Raw genomic sequence first — 5,663 nt, 5'->3', positions numbered from 1 at the left:
AACGCACTTGGTGGCGTCCAACAGAAATGCCAGCACAGTTCTGGCCACCAGAAGCCCAAAAACCAAGGTGTTAGCAGAACCAAACTACCTCTAAACTCACTGAAAGGAATCCTTCCTGTGCCTTCCTAGCTTCTGGCTGCCGGCAGCGTCCTTGGCATTTGGGGCGTGTAGTCGCACCTCTCTCCACCCCTTGCTGTCCTCAAACTTTGCTGTGTTTCTGTCTTCCGGTCTTAGAAGGATTCCTGGTACCTTTAGTTAAGAGGGCCCATCCCCGCCGAGTGGTGGCGCAGTTCTTTAATCCCAGCGCTCAGGAGGCAGAGGCAGGCGGATCTCCACTGACTTCCAGCCCGGCGTGATCTACAGAGCAAGTTCTAGGACAGTCCTGGCTACACAAAGAAACCCTGTCTGGAAAAAACCAACAACAAAAAAGGCCCATCCCAATGACCTCATCTTAACTTAATCACAAAGCTAAGGCTATTTCCCAATAAGATCACATTCACTAGTACTGGAGGTTAACACTTCACGTCTTCTGAGGGAGGGCATAGTTTGATCTCTATCACCTATGTCTGGCCTCAATGCTGTTGATTTTTCTGCAATACCAATTCCTTCTCTCGTCCAGAGTCACATTAGTGCTCCAAGGGCGGTATGTTTTCAGATCTTGGCCAGCATTGGAAGTACACAGCCAGCAGTGAGATTTCCAGATGTGGGGTCTTCTGCTTGCACCAGCCCCTCTTCAAAGATATTCTACTCTACTCTACTCTGCATGATGTCAGCGTCACAGTTTCCTAAACAGGAGCAAATTCTGTTACATAATTAGGTGTGGGTCTTTAAATGAAAATAAGGACAAAAGGGTGTGGCATAGTACTAAATCCAGTGTATGACTTTAAGAATCACGCCCTACACTCTGGCGCCAAGAACCTCTGCGGTCAGGGCAGTGAGTGGTTCTGGGTTGGGCGCAGGATAGGATGGGACGCGCTGAGGCCACCAGGGGACGCGCGAGGGCCGGGGAGTTGGTATAGGGCGGGAACCCGGGACAGGGCGGGGCCCTGGGCCATTCTGGTTGGCTGCGACCCGTTCTCTCTGCCCAGCCCATTTTAAACTTGGTCCGGCCGGGCGTCTCCCCTTTTCCGCCGCGGCGTGCTCCTGGTAAGTAGTACTCGTCTTGCAGAACGCAAGATCCCGCCACGTGGCCTCTTTTATCCCCACTGCGCTAGCCCCGCGGGCCGGTCCCTGCCCGGTGCGTGTCCCCTCGGTGTGGGACTGGGGCTCGGCCTCGGCGCTGCTCGCATTTGTCTCCTCCGGGGTGGAGGCACAGAGTCAAGACCGTCCCCGGGTCCTTGGCACACTCGGGGCTCCCGCCTGCCCAGTAGTCTGGTGACGGGGACATCGCCTATTTAGGAAGCGAATGAGATCAGAGATCAAGAGTAGCAGGATAATTCCAATGTTAGCAAGGAAAGGAGGTAATTTCGCCCACACAGCCGCGTTCTCGCCACAAGTGCCCTTCAAATGCCACTTTGTGCAGAGACTTTTTTTTTAAAGGTTTGAGGGTGGCTTCTGAGAGCCGATGGCTGCAAGTGAGTCAAGCAGGGCGCTCTGCGCACCCACAGTGGCAGGATTAGCCAGCGCTTTATGCTGCCTAGCCTTTCTCTGACACAAACCCAGCCTGCCTGGGTTTTGTATCCTGGGCATAAATCTGAGCCTCTGGGTTTACACTTGTATAGGGTATTAGATACCTAACTTCTGTGCTCCATGATGTAAAAACACTTTGTTTACCGGGAGCGTTCCTAAGGCCAGGTATAGGTGTCTTCTGAGCACCTGGGAGTCCTGCCTGCTCACTGCCGCTTTAACATTTATGAAGGTCTAAATTTAGACGTGAGTGAACGAAGGAAGGCATTGCTTGGGTTTTGTTTTTTAATTGGGATGTGAACTTTGTGCTTGTTGGGTTCTCATTCTGGCCCAGGGGATCTTTCTGCTCTAGTACTGTAAGTGTTGGGACCTTCGGGTACAGCAGTACAGAGAGCCCTACGCCTCGTGAAGCCCATTTTAGAGCGAAAACCTTCTTCCAGGCTATTGTGAGCAATATCCAGTATTCCCTGTGCTGCAACATAGGAACATGCCGTAGTTTTGTCTCGTTTAGGAGTTAGGCTTCTGTTGAGTCCTTCGGTTTGACACAGTCTGAGAGCCTAGAGTGAGGGGCAGCATGAGCCAGGGTCTAAGGACTGTGGACACAGAAGTTCCAGGACTACGGTTTCTTCCCCCTCCCTTTTCAGCTTCTGCAAGCGTTGATTGATTGATGCCGCTTCTGATTTTGAAATCAATGAAAAGCCGGGCGGTGGTGGCGCAGGCCTTTAATCCCAGCACTCGGGAGGCAGAGGCAGGCGGATCTCTGTGAGTTCGAGGCCAGCCTGGTCTACAAGAGCTAGTTCCAGGCCAGGATCTAAAAAAGCTGCAGAGAAACCCTGTCTTGAAAAACCAAAAAAAAAAAAAAAAAAATCAATGAAAGTGCTTCAGCTTGCCTTAAATACTGCAGTTAGTCGTTTTGTTTCTAAACTTGATAAATTATCTGATTGTGTGACGGATTCAGTTGGAACGATGGCACAAAGGGAACAAATAGACTCCCAGCTGTCAGAAATGTAAAGACCACAGCTTTGTACAGGAGTATTGTTCATAGGCAGGACTTAATGCCATCAAAGGCAGTTAGGAGCCCCGAGAAAGGTTGGTGTGTGCCTGTGGTTTTCTTTTTAACGGGGTGGAGGGGAAGCTATGGCCTGGTACTTGTACCATTGTTGATGCTTTTTTTTTCTTAAACAGGTGCTGTGTCTTATGCCCAGGGTGTTAATGAGCACAAGGTATGAGTTAAACGATTTGTGATTGTCGGGCACAATTCCAGAAACAGAATTCTTGGCCAAGGATGAGAACTCTTAACCTGATTGGATATGTTGCTCTGATGGGTTGAAGGATTTACCTGAGGCCAACTTAATAGGAATTTAATGTGGTCACACCACCTCTTTATAGATAGGGACAAGGGGGCCCGTGTAGTGAGGTGGTTTAGGAGTACCAAACCTGACCTTTGATTCCTGGGCCCTATGGGAGAGAGAACCAAGTTATCCTTGGACCTTCATGTGAGTGCTTTGGCACCCGTGTGCACACACAGAATAATTAATTGGGTGTTGGTAAATGAATTGATTCTTACAGGGCAAGTTGAATTACCAAATATACTGGATAGCACACTGAGGATTCTGTTTATGCAAGGTAGTTAACTGTCAACATAGTCTAGACATCAGCGTGTTACTATAGTATTGTTGGTCTAATTGATTACCTCCGGCATTTCTCCTGCAGCCTGTTGCTTGAGATGAACTGGTGCAGCTTCGAGAATAAAAGGTATGCACTTGTGGTTAGAGTCAAACGGAACATTGATTTGAGGCAGTCCCAATTGCATAGATAGAAACATGCAAATGTTGTCCTATAGAATTCATTTCCGTTAGTTTAACACAAAAGATCTTTTTGAGGTTTTTATTTATAAAAAAATTTTTTTTGCCTGCATGTACCATGTGCCTGCAGTGCCCATCGAGACCAGAAGAGGGCATCAGCTCCCCTGAAACTGGAGTGAAAGTTGTGAGCCGCTATGTGGGTGCTGGGAATTGAAACTAGGTTCTCTAGAATAGCCAGCAAAGCTACAACTTTTAACTGCTGAACCACCTCTGTAGCCCTAAACTTTGGCAGCTCGGGAGAGTGAGGTGTTTGACGGGATCCATTGGGTGTCTGGGGTCAGTACCTCCCATGTGTGCTCTGTATTATGCTCAAATGCCTTGTAGTCTCGAACATATATACGTGGAGAACTTCACACTCATCTAGTGTGAAGCTGTCACGCCCTCAGACATAACTGGAATAAACTTGGCAACCTCAATGACTCCTTTGGGTCTGGTGGGATGGGGTTGGGTGGTCATAGTCTATCCCTATCTCAGCACATGCTAACCCAGCTGGCAGACACTATTCAGGAGGCAGCCTGGGCCTAACTACTCTTCCCATTCCTGGCATCATGCTGACAGCAGCACAGAAAGCTCATGCCTCTTCTCAGGGAAGGAGTGCTGTTACTATAGAGACAAGCCTGGCCCAGTGGAAGAGCGCATAAAAGAATTTCCTTAAAGCTAGCGTACTACGGCACGGCACGGGAATCTAGCGGTGGGGCTCCTGGGTACTACTCCTCAACCACTGGCCTCTTGTCTCATCATAAATGTTGTTTCTATGTTTTTTCTCTTTTTTTTTTTCTTCAGGGAAATGGCAGTGAAATTACCTGATGGTGAGTAGATCAGATGTTCCTGACAGTTTGCTCAGGTCTGCCATCACCTGTCAGCTGACTTACCTGCCTTGAGCACCCATCTCTAACCCTGCTCATGTAGAAAAAGATGTGCCCCCTTATCATGCACTGTTGCAAAGTAGCCCTGTAGTGTGGCCACATGGCTGCCTGAACTTGACCTGAGCAGATAGCCACAAGGAAATAGAAACACACCCCCCTCCCGACTTTTTCAGGAATTTTGAGGCCTGTTTCCCATTCCTCCCTAAATAGCTAGTCAACTGTCCCCTTCCAGGTGACATCAGGCACAGACCCCTCCTGGGGGCCTGTCTGGAACTTCCCATAAAAGAAAAAGAATTACCCACAAAGGAAGAATCTGCCCTAAACCTTCAAAGGCCCTAGAAAACCTAACTCACAGCTCTCCCTGGCCAAGATTGTTGGGGAAGCTGACCAATCCCTTATCTGAGGGGGGGTGACCCCTCCGGGGCACAAAATATCTTTAAAAGATCCGTGTTTTTGTTTGTTTGCTCTCTTGGTTCCCTGCTCTTTGCTGGAACTCTGGCTATGTAAGTTTCTCCCATTTTCCCCTTTTATTAAAGCTGAGCATTTTATGTAAGGCTAGTTTGGTTATTTCCAATTGCTGACCGACCACACCCGCTACATAAGATTCTGTTCTCTGCTCCAGCAGCCTTACAGTTGGTGCCCAATAAACCTAACCTGTCTGTGGAGTGCTCTTGTTCTGTGGTTTCATTATGTCAACTTGTAAGTTTTCTGCCGCCGTGCACACCCCCCCCCCACGTACACACAAACACAGATTTAATGTGATAACTGTTTGCCTGCATATATGCCTAGAACCTTCAGAGGTCAGACAGGGCATTAGAGGTTGTTAGCCGCCATGTGGGTGCTGGGAACCAAATCTGGGTCTTCTGGAAAAATAGTGCTCCTCTCTGTCAAGCCATCTCTGCAGCCCCACTTTTGAGGGTCTTTAATACATTGTAGCCGGGCAGAGGTGGCACACGCCTTTTAATCACAGCACTAGTTCCAGGACAGGCACCAAAGCAACCTCAAAAAAAAAAACAAAACATAAGTTGGCAAATGCGTGTGTCCTGTGGTAGAGATAACTGCCATCTATATGAGAGATAGGGCCACGCCTATTCGGCAGTGTAAGATGGTCGTTAGGTGTCTACTGACTCGTCAAAGGGAATAATTTTAGGTTTTGGGTCATAAGATTCAATTGTAAGGAAATGAATACCTAGTTATACAGTTTCCACCACATGCCTACAATGACTTGGGATTGTTGTCAACAAATACTGAGCAGTACAGTAATTAGAAGAGGGAATGAAAGCCCAACAAGAGGATGGCAGGGAAA

The 5,663-nt window shown here is 48.3% G+C and overlaps 1 long non-coding RNA gene and 1 other non-coding gene across 3 annotated transcripts; both read left to right on the top strand.

Moving 5' to 3' along the window:
- The first annotated feature begins 1,131 nt into the window (after positions 1 to 1,131).
- LOC119806225 lies at positions 1,132 to 4,772 on the top strand. Of its 2 annotated transcripts, XR_005284184.1 has the most exons (5): positions 1,135 to 1,146; positions 2,812 to 2,849; positions 3,340 to 3,381; positions 4,275 to 4,300; positions 4,590 to 4,772. It is a non-coding gene; the product is annotated as an uncharacterized LOC119806225 (long non-coding RNA). The 2 variants fall into 2 exon arrangements; XR_005284183.1 differs by having other exon boundaries at positions 1,132 to 1,146; positions 4,275 to 4,772.
- On the top strand, positions 2,903 to 2,974 carry LOC119808588. The gene has a single exon (XR_005284510.1). It is a non-coding gene; the product is annotated as a small nucleolar RNA SNORD93 (small nucleolar RNA).
- Positions 4,773 to 5,663: the final 891 nt, after the last annotated feature.

The sequence above is a fragment of the Arvicola amphibius genome, chromosome 2 (assembly GCF_903992535.2).
Source record: "Arvicola amphibius chromosome 2, mArvAmp1.2, whole genome shotgun sequence".
Taxonomy (NCBI): domain Eukaryota; kingdom Metazoa; phylum Chordata; class Mammalia; order Rodentia; family Cricetidae; genus Arvicola; species Arvicola amphibius.
This window is presented reverse-complemented; position numbering and strand designations above follow the sequence as displayed.